The sequence below is a fragment of the Passer domesticus genome, chromosome 17 (genome assembly GCF_036417665.1).
Source record: "Passer domesticus isolate bPasDom1 chromosome 17, bPasDom1.hap1, whole genome shotgun sequence".
In the NCBI taxonomy this organism is placed as follows: domain Eukaryota; kingdom Metazoa; phylum Chordata; class Aves; order Passeriformes; family Passeridae; genus Passer; species Passer domesticus.
Window position 1 is genome coordinate 4,444,491 of NC_087490.1, and position 19,422 is coordinate 4,463,912.

The 19,422-nt window shown below is 51.0% G+C and overlaps 2 long non-coding RNA genes across 2 annotated transcripts in view; both read right to left on the bottom strand.

Moving 5' to 3' along the window:
- LOC135282659 (uncharacterized) overlaps window positions 1-8,200 on the bottom strand; it is a 30,492-nt gene extending 22,292 nt beyond the window's left edge. The window contains exon 1 of the long non-coding RNA XR_010348728.1: window positions 7,685-8,200. This is a non-coding gene — a long non-coding RNA (uncharacterized LOC135282659). The remainder of the gene's footprint in view (window positions 1-7,684) is intronic.
- A 5,186-nt stretch (window positions 8,201-13,386) lies between these two features.
- Window positions 13,387-15,509, bottom strand: LOC135282582 (uncharacterized). Its single transcript, XR_010348668.1, has 3 exons — window positions 15,340-15,509; window positions 14,391-14,597; window positions 13,387-13,862 (listed from the first exon to the last, which is right to left on the bottom strand). It is a non-coding gene; the product is annotated as an uncharacterized LOC135282582 (long non-coding RNA).
- Window positions 15,510-19,422: the final 3,913 nt, after the last annotated feature.

Consider the following 19,422-nt stretch of genomic DNA (forward strand, 5'->3'; position numbering starts at 1 on the left):
CAGCCACACTGTCAGCCTTGTTGCTGGGACCACGTGTCTGCATGGTGACTCTTCAGTTGCCCAAGCCATTTTCACATCAGCCAAGAGCAGGAAAAAAGCTTGGGAAGCCTTTTCTCCCATCCTACAGCCAGCCAGAAAACCACCATTGACTTGGAAATCAGCACTCCCAAATCCTCCTCTGGCATCAAGCAGCTTTAGGTACCTTGCCTTGCTTATCTCCCCAGATAGCCACAAACAATGGGGTGTGTTAGAGCAGGATTTGTATTTTTCTGTGGGTTAAGGGCAAGGACACACCTCTCTGCCAGGAAGGGACCGTTCTGCATGGCTTGTACACAGAAATCCAGCTCCCCCAGCGTGAGACAGGCCCTGGGTTTTCTCTGCCTTCTCCCTTATCAGAGGTGAGAGTTGCCAGCAGCTCAGCACGGTGCTCCCCCAGGAGCTCGGGGAGAGCTGCAAGCCCTGACTCCAGCCATGCCCCCAGCTCCACCAGCTCTGTGCTAGACCAGTCACAGCAGAGCAATCAGCTCCTCCAGCCTCTCCATCCCTGCCTGCTGCTGTCCCTGCAGGGGAAGGGGAGCACGGTTCTCGTTAACCAGGTGACATTCGAATCCAGCAGCCTCCCCCACCTCCCCCTAGGCACAGCCCCTGCAATTTAAATTACATCCAGGGGTAGGATTTAGAGGGCTGCTGGGAGCAGACTTGGCGCCCAGATTGCCATATCTGGAAGAGCTCTGTCCTTTGTGAATTGTGTTATGAGACAAAGGCGGAAGAAAACACCTGGAACACTGAGGCCGGGGCGGGGGCGAGAGATGTGGCTGCTTGCAAGATTTGGGCCAGATTTGTAGAGGTCCTTGGAGATCAGCAATCTCTGCCAGAGGGACCTGTGAAGCACAGCTCAGAGAGGTAACTGCACAGAGATGTGGGTCAGGGCTTGCTCTGGATGGCCAGAAATCCTGGCCCATCCTCCCTGAGCATACCCAGAGCAGCTCTGCTGCATCCCGGCGGCACCGACCTGCTCCAGATGTCAGGCAGAGCCAATCTCTGCCTGAGTGTGTGTTGGATTTGCTGCACACACTCAGGCAGGACCACCTCCTTCCCCATGTGCTGACAGGGCTGTACTCAAGCACCTAAAGATATAAAAATGTGCCTGGTGGGACGGAGCGCGAGGCCGAGCCGACTCCTCCTGAACTCACAGCTTGCACCTTCCAGAGCTGCTCCCTGCTCCTCTCAGCCCCTGCTTCATCCTCCCAAAAACCGTGGCACCCTTTTTTGGAACTCTAGCAATGAGCTCTAACAAACTTCAGCTCTTCTCTACATGAGGACACTGTCAAAGAGGTTTTACAGTGACTTCTGTGAGCCAGAGAGGAGTTTGAAGAGAGGATCCATGTTTGCCCCTGAAAGAATTTTCTACAAAATTCGTTGACATAGAAACCAAGAAAGAAAGGATAAAGAAGAGAAACCTGCAACTGCCTATTCCAATAAGCACTTTGCATGTCTTTAGTGACCAATGGGTGAAGTGTAAATTTAGGAGTTTTGTAAGAATGTATAAAAAACATGCATGCTATAATAAAACCAGATTTGAAGCCTTCTGAAAATGGAGAGTTGCTTTGTGTTGTGGCCTTCTCAACTAACGACAGGACACTGCACAAACCTTTTGCAGCCAAGAGAGGGATGTAACAGCCCAGGGCGGGGAGGAAAGGCAGATAAAGCCTCTCCCTCAGCTTTTCAGGGGAATCCTCCTCGCAGGTGCAAAGAGAGCCGTGAGAGCTTTGCAGGACGATGATAACGATCTCCACACCCTCCCTTCAGAGTCTGCAGCATCGCAGATGGTGAAGGAGAAAGCTGGAGGTGTGGAGACACCAAGAGCCACCGCAGTGTCCCCACTGTCCCCCTGCATCCCCGACAGTGTCACTGCCCCGCACCCCGGTTTGGGAGCTCCAGAGAACGAGCTGCAGAGCTCAGGCTTCGCTGTGCGAGACACAGCCCCTCCCTGCCTAGCGGGAGGAAGGGAAAGCCCCATAAATAAATGGCAATAGCAAAGAGATTGCAGGTCCTGCAGCAGCGCCTGGAAGCCGCCTCGCCTGGGGGGAGGAAGGGAGCCTGACTGACAGCCTGATTTAAGACCTGCCTGAAAAGCAAACAAAAGCAATTGAAAACTGCATCATCTAGGAAAACTTAGTAGGTTGTATTTTCACAAGTGAGGACTGATGGTAAGACCAGCTTAATCCCCCGGTGGACTTTCCACACCTCGGCAGGGGCCAGCTGGTTTGTCTTGCAGCTGATTGCTGAAATAAGAGCGGTGGGCTGGGGGCTGGAACAGGATGGGCTGCAGGGAGCAACGCACAGCAGAGGCCTGGGAAGAAGTGGGCTTGTTTTCCAAAGCCTCCTGCTCCCTGTCAGAGGCCGTGGCACCTCCTGGGCTTTGCAGCAGGGAGCGAGGATGCTCCAGCCTGGCAGAGTCTGCTTGCAGCAACTGGAGAAGAGTCCCTGGAGAATCTTCCTCCCCATTTCCAGTTAATTTGGGGGGAGCAGGGAGCATAGCCAAGAGGTAAAGACATAACTTAAGGCCTTATCTTTCCTTCCCAGGGACTGAGCTGGGGCCACACCGGGCTCACCGAGGGCAGATACGGTGCCTGACACAGACAAGTGTTAAAAGATGACATCATGTGCAGGCAGACAAAAAACCCCAACCCACAGCATTCTGAAGCCTTCTATAGATAATATTTCCATTTAGGTTTGGCTTGAACAAAACTGCAGTTTCCTTCTGCAGAATCCAAATGAAGTCCAGGAAAAGAGAGAAAAATGCCCCTTTGCCCAAGCCAGGTGATGTTCTGAGCCCTGACTCCCTTCTATTCCCTCCCTGGAATGATGAACCAGGATGACATTTCCTTTCCCAACATCAGCCTTGTTAACAGGGCAGAAAACCACAGGTTTAAGTGGCCCAACATAGCCCTGAACAGATCAGACATGCAGGCAGCAGATGTACGAGCCCCCCGTGCTGAGCGTGAGCCTTTTTGTCAGCTTGTGGTTTCCAGCACAGACCTGATGGCTGGAGAACAAAAGGCAAAGCAAACGCTCCTCAATCCTTTCCTTTCCAAGCCATCTATTTTCCCCTACAAGCTGGGAGACTGGATCTATCTGTAGGAGTGGAGATAGATAATTAAATGAAGATGGGAGGTGCCTCACCTGGGATATTGGAACATTTAGGGCTGACAGCCTAACAAGTTCCTGCAGGGGAATAAACCCAAGCCTGGCATCTGGGAGCTCAGGGCATGTCCAGATGATTAAAAGCAGCTGAGGTAGATTTGGTAGCTGGGTCTTTAATGACCGTGGTGTGAAGTTGTCTCCTTCAGCTTTTGGTCAGAGAAAGAATTTAAGTAACACTTCATGTTTGCAATGGGTTGTATCCACTCAGTGATGGGTGGTAACTCAGCAGGAGATGGAGCAGGATGCTCCAGAGGATGGAGCAGCTCTGGGGTCCCCAGGCATGTGCTGCTGTTGTCAGGAGGGCCCAGAGCTCTCCAGATCCAAGGGCTCTGCTGAGACTCAGCATCCCAGGAACTGCCACACATCTGGAATCCAGACCAGGCAGGGAATTTGCTCCTTTCCTTGCCTGAAGGAGAAGATGAATGAAGCTGCCTGGCTGACCTGGGGCTGCTCAAAGGGACAGGTGATACATCAAGGTCTCTCCCTCTGCCAGCACCTATGCAGGGATATGGACCTGGTCTCAAGGCCATCAGTCCCCTGCTCTGTCCCCTTTCCTGTCATCACTGTGGCATTTCCCCCCCTCATTATTTGGGCTGAATGACTGTGCTTGCTGACCCAAGTAGCCATTTAAGACCTGACATTTTGGTTCAGACAGTTTTTGCTTTGTGAAAACATGACATTACAGCCCAGACCACTGGACATTCTGATCTTTTCAAAGCAGAAAGCTTTTTGAAATCCCAGTTTCTTGGGATGTTTGATCTCTTAAATTCACCTCCATCTTTGCAAAGATGTAGTTTGGCCCTTCCTGATTAAGCCAGTGCCATCTCTTCCTCCCATGCTCAGGCCTCTGTGCAGCCAGCAGTGGAAAGGGTTGGGCAGTTTTGATTTTTTGGGGGATTAAGTGAGGAACAAGGCAAGCAAGGTCCCAAACCACCAAGGACAAGTGACAAAGAGGATCTAAAGATCAGAGGTTTGGTCTCAAAGCTGGGTCACCCTCAAATCCCAGATCCAGACTCCTGGCTAGGTCTGCTCCCAGATACAGCCAGCCCTGCTGAATCCATCAAGCCTGACCCATCAATTTTCTGCTCTCCTGGTACCAAACCCCTCGTGCTGCTCCCTCACTTTGGTGGTTTTCCCTGAGCAGAGCTGGATTTAACTCTCTTTTCAGCCTTTCCTCATCTCTGATGAAGCTCAGAAGCCAAACCCTCCTCTCCTTCACCCTGAGCCTGCAAACCTCCACACCCTGCTCTGGGAACTGCTGGTCAGGACCAGCTCCCAGGCTAAAGCACCTCCTTTGGGATGCAAACAGCTCGAATGTGTGACCCTGGAAACCTTCCCAGCTCCATCCCCAGCTTCCCTGTGGGTGGGGGACAGGGAGCAGGACAGGGAGCAGCACAAAGCCCCGGGGTCACAGGCTGTGCTGCACTTCAGCTGAAAGCAGAGGGACCAGCAAAGCAGCAATTGCTCCCACAGCCCTCACCTTAGACACCTGCCTGGAAAATGGAAAAGACGAGGGGAAGAGAGGAGGGAAAACAGGGGAAAAGCCAACCTGAAGGCCCCCTCCCATCAAATTGATTTCCTGCTGGAGATGGCTGCATTCTCACTGGCCTTTACTGAGCACTGCAGCGTTCCTGCTCCCGGGGGCTCCTGCCTGGCTGCCCCTCCCAGCCTGCAGGGAAGGGGATGGATGGCTCCAGCCACTTCCATTTGTACCCCCAGCCCTGCCGCCCATGGATGAGTGCGTTCTGCCTTTCCCTGCAGCTCCCACGTGGCCCTGCCCCGCACCAAACCAGGCAGATTTCCCCCTAAGAGTGCTGGCTTTCCCTGAGCTCTGGCACTGAGCCATTGGAAACTGAAAACCTCTCATCCAGAAGCATAAAAGTGCATTCATTTTCAAATTAATTATTAATTTTCAGCTTTCCAATTAAAGGAAAAAAGCAGATTTTTTTTTTGTGTGTGATGGACATCACAGAAAGGGATTTTTTTTCTCCTACCACAGCTGTAACTGCAACACATTTATCCAGGTTTTCCTGGTGTTGTTAGTACCCCAAAGCTGTTATTTTGTCCAGGTTTTCCCAGTGTTACGAGTGTCCTGAAGCTGTTATTTCATCCCGATTTTCCTGCTGTTGTGAGTGCCCCAAAGCTGTTATTTCATCCAGGTTTTCCTGGTGTTGTTAGTACCCCAAAGCTGTTACTTTGTCCAGGTTTTCCCAGTGTTGTGAGTGCCCCAAAGCTGTTACTTTGTCCAGGTTTTCCCAGTGTTGTGAGTGCCCCAAAGCTGTTATTTGCTGTTCCTTGTCCCCAGTGCTACCAAGGGGACAGCAAGAGCCACCAGGTCCCCAGGAGCAGCACCTCTGACCTGGCCTTTTGAGCAAGGAAATCTCCCCAGAGCCATTAACTCTCCCATTTTCTTCCAGCAAGCATCCTGCCTCCCAGATCCATGCTAGTAATTCCTAGACAAGGATTTATGCTAGAGCATGACTTTTAGGCTAGGATGCTCCTAGGGAGGACACCATTCCATGAAAAGGTGGGATTTGGGCTGAAGTTATCCTGTGTCAGCTCCTGAAGTCATCCAGCTACACCTGAAGCTCCATGGCAGAGCAGTGCAATGAGCACACTCTCTGTGATCCATGAAGGAGGAATTGTTTTTCCTCCCAATCCCTTTCCCAGGGCAGCTATAAACTGTTCCAGCACGCAAAAAACTCCAAGAAAATTCCCTGCAACCATTGCAATCAGCCTGCTCAATCCATTTTCACACCCTGGGGGCTGTTTTGTGTGTCTCGTCCTCACCTCCAGAGCACCAGCAATTCCCCTGGCATCCCAGGAAATGGATTTCCTGATCATGTCCCAGCGCTGGAATCTGGAATCCTGCCACGAGTAACCATCCCTGCAAATGGTTCCCTTTGTTTGGGCACCTCTCCCTTGGAGCAGACTGGGCAAGAGCCACTGCAGCACTTCAAAAGGAGAGTTCACGCATGGGTAAAGGTCATTTACAATGGGATTAAAAATGCACATTTTTGTCCCGCATTTTTTTTTGATGTTTCTAATCAAACCTATCCTGAGACAGAGAGGAGGGCAGGCTGAACTTGCTGTTTCTCAGTGATAAGGCACGGGGAGGTTTTGGTGGGTATTTCTAATCAGCTTTTTTTTTTTTTTATTTCTAAAAATAAAACCCCTCTGAAGCACTTATCTGAACTCCAAAAGTTGCCATTGAAAATGTAGAGTTTTCAATTAAAAAAAAATTAAAGCCAGATATATCCAGCATTTTCTCCACAACATTTCACTTGCTACATTTTCACCAGCCTGGCTACACCAACAATTTTCTGTTCCCACCAAATCCTAACCAAAACCAAGCCAGGTTTAACACTCCAAAATCCTATTTTAGATCTGGCCATGATGCCCAAAACCTCAAGGGGCTCCTCTGTGCCTTTGTGCCCTGTGGAAGTGGATCCTTGGGTTGCTCTGCCTGCTGAAATGTCATTTCCAGCGGGGCAAAGCCCTTCTTCCAGCCTGCCAGCCCAGGGGATTTGTGCTCAGCAGCAGGTAAATGGCCTTTGATCCCACGGGGCAGCAGGGCTGGTGGCTAAGACCCCAGGGAGACAGACTCCCCAGCCATCCCTGCTTCCCTAATTCCCTTCTGAAGTGCTGGAGCCACTGTCAGCTCTCATTAAAAGAAGGGAATGCCCTTGTTTTAATTCCCAACCAGAGCCAAGTGGATAATGATATTAACCCCGGCAGGGGGTGGCAGGAGAAGGCACCTCCTCGCTTCAAATGTTTGGACAAAAAATTTGCTCTCATTAGGGCACAAGCCCAGGAGATGTCCCTTTGTAGGGAGGGGGACAGGGCTTTGTTGGGTTTGAATTTCCCCTCTGGGAGAGCCCCAGGCTGTAATTGGGGCTGGGCCACGCTGGGGGAAGAGAAGGAGAGACAAAAAAGGGAAAGGAAAGCATCAGATCTCCTCTGCAATTCCATGTTCTGCTGCAAAATGTGCTCCTGGAACAGGGTCCCTGAAATCAGGAGCAAGGGTTTGACCATCGGGCCATGGATGGCCTTGGGAAAGGTCAGATCCTGCCCCGTGCAGGATGGTCCCACTGCTCTGGGAGAAGGGCTGAGAACGGCCAGTCCTGAGGGCAAAGAGATTAATTCAGCTTAAAATATCAGGGCTGGAAGGGGAAATCCATGGCAGGGACCCAGAGGGGTCCTTTCTACCAAGAAATAGGGAGGGAAAACCAGCCCCTAACTGAGCACAGCATTCCTGTTTCTCCTCAGGCACAGAAACATGATTCCCATCATTTTCAGGAGCTTCCACATATTTGCAGGTGGCAGAGATGCTGCAAACCAGGGAGGAACAGGACTGGGGAATTCCCAGTGCCAGGAACACCTAAAGTTGAGGAAAAAGCTCATTTTCCCACAACAGCAGATATTTTTCTGTAGCTGGACACTTCACCTGGGAAAAGGAGGTTCACTCACAATTCACCTGCTCTTAGGGATCCCAGCACCTCTCTGAAGTCACTCCAGACCTGGAGTATCCAAAGCTGCAAGCAGGGATGTGATGGGAAACTCCTCAATCCATGATCCAGCCCGTGGTCTGCAGGTGCTGCCCAGGATGAGACACCAAGGAACTGAACTGACTGAGAGAGGCTGTGGCTGCCCCACCCCTGCAAGTGGCCAAGGCCAGCTTGGATCAGGTTTGGAGCAACCTGGGATAGTGAAAACCAGCAGGGGGTTGGAACAAAACAAGCTCTGAGGTCCCCTCCTGTCACTGTCGTATTTTCTGGAAAAATCCCTTCACCAGGATTTCTGTCCTGGGAAGCTGAGAAGCCTCAGAGAAAAATGAAAACAATAATTATCTGATTTGCTTCTCCTGTGTTTTGCTGCTTTGGAATGTGGTGGGAGATTGTTTCATTGGTTGCATGTGATTTGTTTTTACTTATTGGCCAATTACAGGCCAGCTGTGTCAGACCCTCTGAGAAGAGTCAAGAGTTTTTCATTAGTGTCCTTCCAGCTTTCTGTCTGTGTCCTTTCTCTATTCCTTAGTATAGTTTAGTAATATAATATAATATAATATAATATAATATAATATAATATAATATAATATAATATAATATAATATAATATAATATAATATAATATAATATAATATAATATAATATAATATAATATAATATAAAATATTTAGCAGTCTGAGAACATGGAGTCAGATTCACCATTCCTCCTTTGTCCTGGGGACCCCAAAAATACCACACCTCCTCACCCAAATTCCATCCTGGAATTCTGGGATTGACTAAATATTGCACTCCCTGCTGCCATTGACATCTTTTCCACAGACATTGTCCCAGATTTTCCTCTCAGCTCACCATGCTCAGGAAAAGAGACGAACTGGTGGGAAAAGAGGAAAAAGAACTGGGAAAAATCCACCCAAATCGAGCAGAAAATTATGGAAACCCCAACCAAGAGGGGAAAATTGCCACCGTGCCCCTTTCCTGCAGTGGGAAGCACGTTGTCCAAGGGATCTGAGTTTGGCTCAGTCCTGGGCAAGGAGGGGGGAAATGAAAAGCAAGTGTCCAATTAATTCCTCATTTGTGGCCGAGGAGCCCATTTATTGCTTCCCTCATTCCAGCTCAGCACTGTCAGGACCTTTGGAAACAGGCTGGAAATGAGGGCTGTCCCTGCCACAGGACATCAGGGATCTCTCTGGAGGTCACTTTTGCAGGGCTTTGCTGGAATTCCAGCTGGGTGGAACCTCAGAGCTGCCCTGGTTATTGTCTGCCATGTCTGGCAGCTGTCAAGTCAATCCTTCTAAAGACAGCTGGGATGGTGAAGATTTGGGAAGGGACAGATCCCACTCGTCAGTGGAATGGGAACACAACTGCAGCTGCACATCCAGAATGGTGCTTGGAAAAGGACAAAAAAATGCAGAAACATTTGAATTCACCTGACCTTGTGGAGACTTCCTCCTGTTGGCTTCTCCAAGGAGAGGAACAGACCCTGGGATCCAGAAGGTGGGACCTTATCCTGCTCCAGGATCTTAATTCCAGCTCATTTCAAACTTGGGTCAAAGGGCCTCATGCAGCAAGGGCAAAGCTGCTGTGATTAACTGAGATTTGGAAATCAAATATAATTTATTTATTGTATTTATTGTTACCAATTTCAAGCTAAAGCTGGTTCATTAGAGACATTTAGCATGCACAGAACTCGCACATCAATATCTTGGGTTATTAAAACTTGTTACCATGAAAACAAACCCTGATGGATGCCAATTCATAAATTTATTTGTTTTCAATAGGAATTTGGGAAAAAAAATAAATTAATCATGTTCCTAATGTTCCCTTTCAGCCAAACCAGCTTTTAAGACTTTAATATTAAAAAAAAACAAACCCAGTTTATTCAATCACTCTTGAGTCTTCCCAAGGACTCCAGAGAACTCCTCCAGGGGAAACCAGGCACTTTCAAAATAAAAAAGAAACAGGTTTTAACTCTCAAATCTGGTTGCAGATCTGTTGAGGGTGACTTGATGGGACACAGCCTGACTGTGATGGGACAAACGACACTTGTCATGTTGTTTTCAGGAAGCTTCTCCTAAAATCAGGATCAAGGAGAGCCTGAGGAAACAGGACACAACCTTCATTCAACCCTGAGCAGCGCGGCCTCGCTTCCAGTTTGCAGCAAATAAACAGAAAATTGGGGAATATTCAGGGAATTCTTGGTGGGGGCAGCCCCTTGCCAAGGAGGTTAGACCGGGAAGTGGCAAAAATCCAACTGGGAAATGGCAAAATCAAACTAGGAAGTGGCAAAACTCAACTGGGAAATGGCAAAAATTCAGTCAGAAAATGGCAAAAATCAAACTGGGAAATGGCAAAATTCAATCTGGAAATGGCAAAATCAAACTAGGAAGTGGCAAAAATTCAGTTGGGAAATTGCAAAAATTCAACTGGGAAATGGCAAAAATTCAGTCGGGAAATGGCAATAAGTTGAAGTAACAAGCCTGGCTGCAATGAGTAAAAATCCCAGTTTATTTGGGATACAGCACAGCAAACCCCCCAAAAGTGGATTTACCAGGGAGGTTGATTGCCACAGTCCTCCCACAAGCCCTAATCCAGAACATTCCTCCTTTGCCTTGGAGGAACATCCATGTTGTGGGAAGCACCGAGCTGGCTACTAAACCTTGGCCTTCCCTCCTGCTCTCCCTAAAACTTGGCTTCCTGGGCAGTAAAATGAGGATAATGACCAATTCTGCCTTTCCTTCTGGAGGGATGAGATAATTTGATTTAAGGAAATGACAAAAAAAGCATATTTTGGAGTTCCAAGTGCAACTAGAGAGCCATGGATCCAAAGCAGTTGATCAAAGAGTTCCTGGAAGTGAAGTTCTCGCTCCTTCCAAACCCAGACTTGGATCAAAGTCAGAATATTTTGCAAGAACTTCTCAATTTCTCTGAAATTTTTGAAGAGGGACAAAGCTTTTCCTCAGTTTTCCGGAGGCACTGCTGGAATATTGCATTTCACTTCAGGCATTATTTCACTGGACCATTTTGTTTAAAAGAATATTAAAACATATAATGACAGATTATTATATATTAAATGTCATAATGCATTTTGATGCTGGTAAATGCCAACTATGTATATAAAAATCCAAACAAAACATTTTCTCCTAGTAAAATGGCAGATTTTTATTGAAACAAATTATTAAGGAAAAAAAATGCCCAGAGTCAGGAAGCATTATAGACTTCCTCCACACTTAACTGCTTTTCTTCCATTTTCCTGCATGAAAAATGCTGGTTTCTAATTGCTTTGCAGAAGGGGAAAATTTCATTTTGTTATTTTTAAACTAAACGGCTGCAGTTTTCAGTCAGCTCTCAAGGCACTGGCATTCCTCAGCTTGTAATTTTCCCACAGAGGGGAAAAAAGGAAGAAAAGACCATCATTTCCACCAAGATTTTTGAGTTGTCTCTTAAACAAAAACTTGATAGAAAAGACTCTGCTCCTGTCAAGCCAAGGTGACAAAGATTTTGTATGAAAAACCCCAAATTTGCAAACAGACCTAGATCCTGTGGAGCATCAAAGCCATTTTACCTTTCTGGGATGGCATTTGCCACATCTTGGTCCTCCCTCATTTCTTGGCAAATCCTGTTGATGTGAGAAGGGAAAAAAAGAAGTTTTCTTTGTTGGGTGTTTGTCTTAAGGTTGGGGAAAAGAAAAGGAGGAAAAAGAGGAAAGAAATAAACTTGTGCTGTAATTTCCCAGCAGCTTCCTCTGTTTCTGCTGGGAGAAGAACAGGAGCAGGTGAGTTGGAATTCTCTGCACAGCCACAGAAATTATTGTTGATATCACTTCTGTCCTCCCACAAAACTCCGTCTGCAGGATCAATCCCTTATTTAGTGCTGAGAAAAGAGAAAAAACCCCATGGAACAACCAGTGCCTGGTACTGGTGGGAGTGGTTTCCTCATGGATGAGATTTCATGGAAAAGAGAGGCAACTTGTGCTCCTAAACACCCCAAAAAGGCACCAAAGTCCTGTGGAGCCACAGAAACACCAGCTCAGAAGATCCTTGGGGGGCTTCCAGTCCAACCTGACCCACTGAGTTCAAAGTGGGTCACTCCTGGCTGTGTCCAAAAGGCAGGACAGTCACATCCCTGTGCTTCCACGCAGCTCCCTGAGTTCTTCTTCCTGGGTTTCTCTGGGAAGAAAAGTTTCTTGCTCCCTGGAAAAGGAGTAGATGGAGGTGTGGAGGCCAGGAGAAGGAGAACCAAGGAAAAGCCAGGTGCTCTCAGCCTCTCCATTCTGAGATTCCACATCTCTCAGGCTCCAGTTCCTGGAGCCCTGTTAGTGAAGGAGAGATTATCATCCCAAACAATTCACAAGATGAATGCAGGGAATAAATGCAGGGAATAAAAGAGGAGTCAGAGAATATCCTGAGCTGGAAGGGACCCAACTGGACCATCAAAACCCAGCTCACTCAACAGGGTTGAAGCTTTTACTGAATGGGTTTGGAGTGCAAACCTCTCCAATAGTTCCCAGGACTTGAAAATCCCCCTGGGGAGCTGGGGGTGAGCAGAGTGTTGGGAACCCCTCACCCCAAGGAAAAGCTGCTTTTCCCAGGATGCTGGAGGCAGAAACGGCAGCATCCAGGGCCTGGGGTGGGAGAGTGGGCACTGACACTGGATCGAAATGATCCCCACAGTCTGGGGCTGGAGGATTGATTCCCTGACAGTCCTGCCCTACCTATGGCTGGAGTTCTTGACTGTTTTCATTATTTTTTCATTTGTAATTTTATTTCAGAATGGTAACAAGACACCCCTGGGCAATGTGTTTCCAGGGGATTATTGCCTCCAGCTCTTTGCTTTATGACACATGCCATAATCACCAAGAAATGTACAGCCTGCCACAGCTCATTACTTAAGCCTGGCTTATACAGCCACGTATTAGGCGTGATGGAGAGACCAGAGCCATAAAATTATATGGACATTTGGTGGCAAAAGTGAGTTTGTCCTGAGAATGGCTTGCAGCTGGGCCAGCTGTGCTTGGAGCCATCCTCAGCTTCAGAGCTCTCACCAGTTGGTTTTGCTCTCACTCTGCCCACAGAAGGTGCCTGAACTAATTCCATGGTTTCTCACTCCTCTGCTGCCCCTCTTAGCCTGGCAAGGCTCACCCACCTGCAGCCACCAGCAAGAAACCCCTTCCAGGCAAGCTGAGCCTCACAAAACCCCCCTGAGGCCTTGCAAAAGCAAATCCCAAGTCAGGCTCCTTCTCCCTTTCAGTGCCCAGAAATCACCATCACCAGATTTCCTGGAGAGCAGCGAGGCAGAGGAGGGAAAAGAGAGCACAGAACGTGGGGCATGAGCTGCTTTCTTCCAGGGAATGGTGTCAGCCTGGGTTTGTTTCACAGTTTCAGGCAGTCTGGGCAGCTGGCACAGGAAGCCAAATGTCTGAAAGCAAGGGGCAAAGGTTTTTGGGGGCAAGGGGAATTTGGGCAGCAGCCAAGGGCCAGGAGAGCAGCAGGGAGTTGGTGACCCCCAGGGAATGTCCTTGGCCAGCAGGGCTGGGGAGATGGGCAGGACCCAGGTGCAGAGCAGCCCCACAGAGGCCCCCCAGCACTCCAGGGTGTTTAACCAGAGCTGTTCCACCACTGCCAGGACAGCTGGTGCTTCCAAGGTTTTCCCTGGAGCCCCCAGGGGTTCAGACAGGAGGCCTTTCATGGGATCCCATCACTCCCAGTTGCTGGGCTGGCTCTGGCTCCCAGAGCTGTGGCACTCATGGGGCTGAGCATGGACAGGCTGGGATTCCTTCCCTCCACAGAGCCCAGGGCTGAGGTTACAGCTGCAGGACGTCAGCACTGGGCCAGGCAGGCAATGAGGCTGAAGAAGAGCACTTTTGTACAGCTCCAACACACAAACGCTCTTCAGAACAGAGGTTCCTGAGCCACCACCTTGAAGAACCACCAGGATGAAGCTGGAGACAATGAAGAACCAGCAGGATGAAGGTGAGGACAATGGAGAACCACCAGGAAGAAGCTGGAGACTATGGAGAACCAGCAGGATGAAGCTGAGGACAATGGAGAGGCAGCAGGACAGAGGGGTTGTGCATTGTGAGAGGCTGTCATGGTGTGACACTGGCCAAAGGCCAGGCACCCTCAGGAGTTGTTCTTTCACCCTTTCCTGCTGTAGTTGGGCAAAGGAGAGGGAAAAAAAATTAATGAAGGGCTCATGAGTCGAGATCAAGACTGGGAGAAAAAACAGTCTAAGAGCAAAACAGGTTCAAATTTAAAGGAATAAAGCCTAAGCAAGCAGGAGAATCCCTTCACAGAGATTGTCAGAGGAGTTCCAAGATGCTGTAGGAAAGCTCCTCAGCCTTCCTGGGAACGCTCACAATGAGGCTCTGAGAGCTGGACCACCAGGACAGGCATTCCCCAGAGGGCAGCTGAGATCCAGGGCTTGCCTGGCAGCTCCGGGCTCTCAAAGCCAGGTCTGTGCTAGCCTGGCCAGCACACAGCACCACCCTCCTGGCCGCGTCCCAGCCCCACAGCAGGCTCAGGCCCTGCTCAGTCAGGCCAGGGTGGAGATGGATTTTGTTCTTTGGCTGGGGACAGCCTGCCCTTAACCACAAGGCCTGAAAGAAGCCACGGCCCAGCCCTGTGCAGGGAATAAATTCACAGCAAGGCCTTTCATCCCCAGGGAAGTTCACCTTACCTGAGTCCTGGGACAATGCCACAGGAACAGAGCCTTCCTTTCTCCAGGGAGAGGCTTTTCCATGTTCTAAGCCTTTAACTCTACTTCTGCCCCTCCTTCCTAACAGCCACCTTTTTGTTCTCCAGCTCTGCAGCTCAGATACATGCACCACCCCGCCTTTCCCTGAGATTTTTGGGGTTTTTCATCCTTCTTGCTGTTCTCCATGATCTAAAGTTAAAGATATTCAGGTTAAAAATTCATGGCTGAGGTGATTTTTTCCAGACCCCCTCAGGAACCAAAGGTTGAGCAGGATCAGCCTCCCACAGGTGACAAAGGTGATTTAGGAGGACAAACTGCAGTTGTGCACAGTGAATTCTCCTCTTGGCTATATGGAGACAAATCCCCTTTGCCCACATCCCTTCTGCCATACCTGCTCCCACTCAAGATTCCCTTTATTCCTGAGAGCAGCTTAACGTAAATCCCGGCCATCCCTGGAGCTTCTAAAGGCTTTTTTCTCCCTGCCAAGTTTCCTCCAGCTCTTGGAGGGCAAACAGCAGCCACACAGCCCCTTTTGTGCTGCAGACCTTGGCTCCTGGTCCCCCTGGGCTGGTGGGCAGGAGAGGTGCCCTGAGCCACGCTCGGAGGGCTGGCACAGCATCACAGCAGGCTTTGAGCAGCAGCTGCTGCTGCCTGGCCATGCAAAGGGCACCTCACCCAGCCCGGGAGGGCCGAGGAGGAGGGATCTGCAGGGCAGAGCCTTGGGCAGCACAGGGGAGCTGGGGCTGGGGGCTGGAAGCCTCCAGGGAGGATGGTGCTGCTCAGGGAATAAGAGCTCAGCCTGGGAGCAGGGAGCTGGGAGCTGGGTTATCCAGATTTCAGTTTGGAAGGGACAAAATACAGCACCCAGTGTCACTGGGTCACTGAGGGACAAAAATCAGAGCCTGCAGCTTCAGAAATGAGACCTCCTCACCTCTGATCTCCCTGGGAGACAAAAATCCCAATGCAGGCACAGGGTTCAGCTCATCAGTATCTCCTCATTCCCTCCCCTCTGCCTGTGGGAAGGGACACAAGAGATTCCTGCATGGCAAAATCAGCTTTAAGGGATGTTCCTGTGCTCTTGTCCTGCTCTGAAGGGGCAGCAGCTTCCAGGGGAGGAATGGAAACACCACCCAGGACCCTGCAACAACACCTGAGCAGCTCAGCTCTGCCCTGCAGCCTGGAGAGCCACGAGAGCCCGTGCTGGTGTGGCTTGGGGACAGCTGGGGCTGCTGGAGCACTGGCTGAGTGGTGATCTCCACTGGGGCCTGTCCTGAGCCATAAAACCCTTGAGGGGTCACACAGTGAGTTAATGAAACCCTACAGTCACCCAGGGAGAGATTCAGGTAATGGAGACATAAAATCCTCCAGGTGAGAACAATAAACCCTCTGCAAGGGCTTCACTTCCTTTTGCTTTCTCCCAACTATTTCCTCTTCCCCATTATTGCTCTGGGGATGTTTTTTTTCCCCCCACATGGTCTTCTGACTTTCTATATCACTTTCTCAGTCTCTCCTTTTGTTTCTTTCCCCCTGCCCTTGTGTTTTTCTGTGCAATCCACAGCTGACATTTGATTTAGCCCTCACTGGCACCTGTGGTGCAGTTTGTGCACAGTGTCACAGTGTGGGCTGTGGTTTGCATGCATTGGTGATGTGCTCCCATACCTTCTCTACCCTTGTTTCTTGGAGAAAAAAATATTATCTATGATTTGCCTTAGTGGCAGCTTTATATAAAAACTTTCACACACTTTAAAGTCTCACATAATTCCTTCTCCCTTTTCCATGTCAGGCGTGGGACACGCCAGGGTCATGATCCCAGTGCTACCCATCCCTGTCCCATATAAACCAGGGCTGGAGGAAGAGCCCAAAATCTCAAACCTCTCCAGAAGCACTGCAGAGGATGGGATGACACCACATTTCACCCTCTCCTGCAGCACCTTCTCCCCTTGCCCAGCCCTTTGGGACCACCCCAGGGAGGAAACGTTCCTGTAGCCTTCCCTCATGTCTCCAGCCCTGCCAGGACTGTATTTATTTATAAATGAGAAACGAGGCTGTGATCTCATGTCTGGGGTGAAGCAGGTCCTGACAAGTCACGCAAAGGGTTCCTGTTACGGCAGGGACCAGAATAGCAACGTCCAGCTCCACGAGAGGAGGGATTCGTTCAGAACAACACTTTGGGAACAGAACTCTGGCAAGAGCAGGATATTTTTGCTCTCCAAAAAGTACTTAGCTATTAAGATAAAGGGGGAGGGTGAATATGGGCAAAATGTGCCGTGCATGGCTCTTCCAGCACTCCTGAAAATCCACAGTGATTCTCCAGCCTCTCCCTCCCTGCATTCACACGGCTTTCCATCAGTCCCAGGAGTTACACAAAGTCCATTCCCCCTACAAACTTCCCTCCTTCCCTGAGTTTACCTGTCCTTTTCCTCTGTTTCTGGTGGTGGGAGACTCTGCTGGATCCCATGTGGGAACTGGGGATCCCTCTTGGCCACTCTGTCAAGAGCAGCAGCCACTTTCTTATCTCAAAAATAAAATATCATTCCCTTCTCCCAACTAACAACCATCAGGAGGAGAGGAAACAGCCCCAGGTTGCACCAGGGGAGGTTCAGGTTGGATATTAAGGAAAATTTCTTCACCAGAAGGATTATCAAGCACTGGAAGCTGTGGAGTCACCATCGTTGGAGCTTCTGGTGACCTGGGCAGTGCTGGGGGAAGGGTTGGGCTCAATAATCCTAAAGGGTTTTTCCAGCCTTAATAATTCTGTGATTCTACAAACATACATTTCCAGTAAAGCTGGGGAGAACTCCAAACTGAATTCCCCATTCCTCCAAAACCTCACCTCTGAGATTCCCTGCATGGGGGAACCGCCCCAAAGGGCGGGATGGGGGCACAAGGGCCGTGCTGGGGCTGCAGCCAGGTGTGCTGCACATCTCACCCGGGACACGCTGCAGCCAGGTGTGCTGCACACCTCACCCGGGACACGCTGCAGCCAGGTGTGCTGCACATCTATCCCTGGGACACACTGCAGCCAGGTGTGCTGCACATCTAACACGGGACACGCTGCAGCCAGGTGTGCTGCACATCTAACACGGGACACGCTGCAGCCAGGTGTGCTGCACATCTAACCCCGGGGCACGCTGCAGCCAGGTGTGCTGCACGCCTCACCTGGGACACGCCCGGAGCCTGAGGGTGGCTGTGCTGGCACAGCCCGGGGGACAGCGACAGGGTGCCCTGACCTGGCACAGCCCGGGGAACAGGGACCGGGGTGTGTCCCCTGGCACAGCCCAGGGGACACGCAGGGGACAGAGACCGGGCACAGCCTGGGGGACAGGGTGCTCTGCTCCTGGCACAGCCCAGGGGATGCGCAGGGGACAGGGACCGGTGTGTGTCACTGGCACAGCCCAGGGGACGTGCAAGAGACAGGGAGCCCTGCTCCTGGCACAGCCCAGGGGACAGGGACCAGGTGTGTGCTGCTGTCACAGCCCAGGGGACATGGACTGGGTGCCCTGACCTGGCACAGCCCAGGGGACAAGGACCGGGTGTATGCTCCAGGCACAGCCCAGGGGACATGGAGCAGCTGTGTCACTGTCACAGCCCATGGGACACGCAGGGGACAGGGACTGGGTGCCGTGTCGCTGTCACAGCCCAGGGGACACGGAGCGGGTGCTGCTGAGCCAGCCATGGTCCCGGCTGGGGGACAGGGGGTGGCAGCGGGACCCCGCAGCCCTCCCCAAGGGACAGGGAGCGCCCCTTGCCCGGGCCGGGGGCCACTAGAGGGCAATCGTGGAGTGTCCCACGGCCGGAGCGGGCCAAGGGCTGCTCCGCAGGACACGGCAGGGCACCTGTCTGTCCTAAAGGTAAAAAACCCGAGTATTTTCTAACTGTGCTCGGTTTAAGCGCTCTAGGTGGATAAGGGGCTGGATGTACCTCTAGGATTCATGCAGACACTCACAGGTTGCTGCGGCCCAGCCCCGACACAAAGCAGAGGGTAGAGCCCAGCTGAGCTGTGTTTTATTCCCAGCTAATTAAGCTGATTTAGGGAAAATCTGTTCCTAAGGCAGGCAGGTGCCATAGTTGGTTTCCTTGATAGAAATATTGGAGCCGCCCACTATGGGGAGGTTGGACTCTTCCCCCAACAGGGGACAAGAGGAAACATCCTCAGGTTGCACCAGGGGAGGTTTAGATTGGATAAAAGGGAAAATTTCTTCACCGAAGGGTGTCGAGCCCAGGCAGTGGTGACGGAGTCCCCATCCCCAGAGGGGTTTAAAAGCCCTGTGGATGTGGCACTTGGGGACACGGTTTCATGGTGGCTTTGGCAGTGCTGGCATAGCTTGATGATCCCACATAAATTATCTGTGATTTCAGAGCATACCTCTAATTCCCCCAGGGATGCATTTCCTTGCCCCCACACCCCCTCACAAGATGTTCCCTCTGCCCCAGGCCTGGACGCTGCTGTTCCCAAATTGCCCAGAGGGATCCTTTGGGAAAGGCTCTGCTCTGTTCCTTCTCTCCACCACATCCTCGGTGACACAAGGGGCTCCCTGGAAGAGTCCCCAGCCCTGCTGGCTTTGCTTGGCCGGTCCCCAGCTCCATCCCCTGCTCGGGGCGCTTCCCCCGGGTGCCAGCAGCCCCTCCTTTTATCAGCCTGGGGCGGTGGGAGATAGGCAGCGAGGCTGATAAGCCCTCAAGTGGCAGCGTGCTGTAAACATTCCCACTGGTGCTGTTAGATTAGAGCGCTGGGAAAATGCCTCCAGCCCCCGGGCCACCAGCGCAGCCGGCTGGGGCTGGGGGCTGCCGAGAAGCGCCGAGGGAGGAGCTGTGCAGGGGCTGGAGTGCTCCAGGGCAGGCTGGATGCTGCTGCCAGGCAAGCAGGGCTGGCAGGGGCTGCCCAGGATGCCTAGGAGGGCTCATTTGGCACCCGAGCCTGCGCTCAGTTCCGTCTGCATCCATGGGCGTCGCTGCCTTTTTTGTCCAGATGGAAGGAAAAACTCACTGCTCCCTCCATCCCCCAGGCTTACGG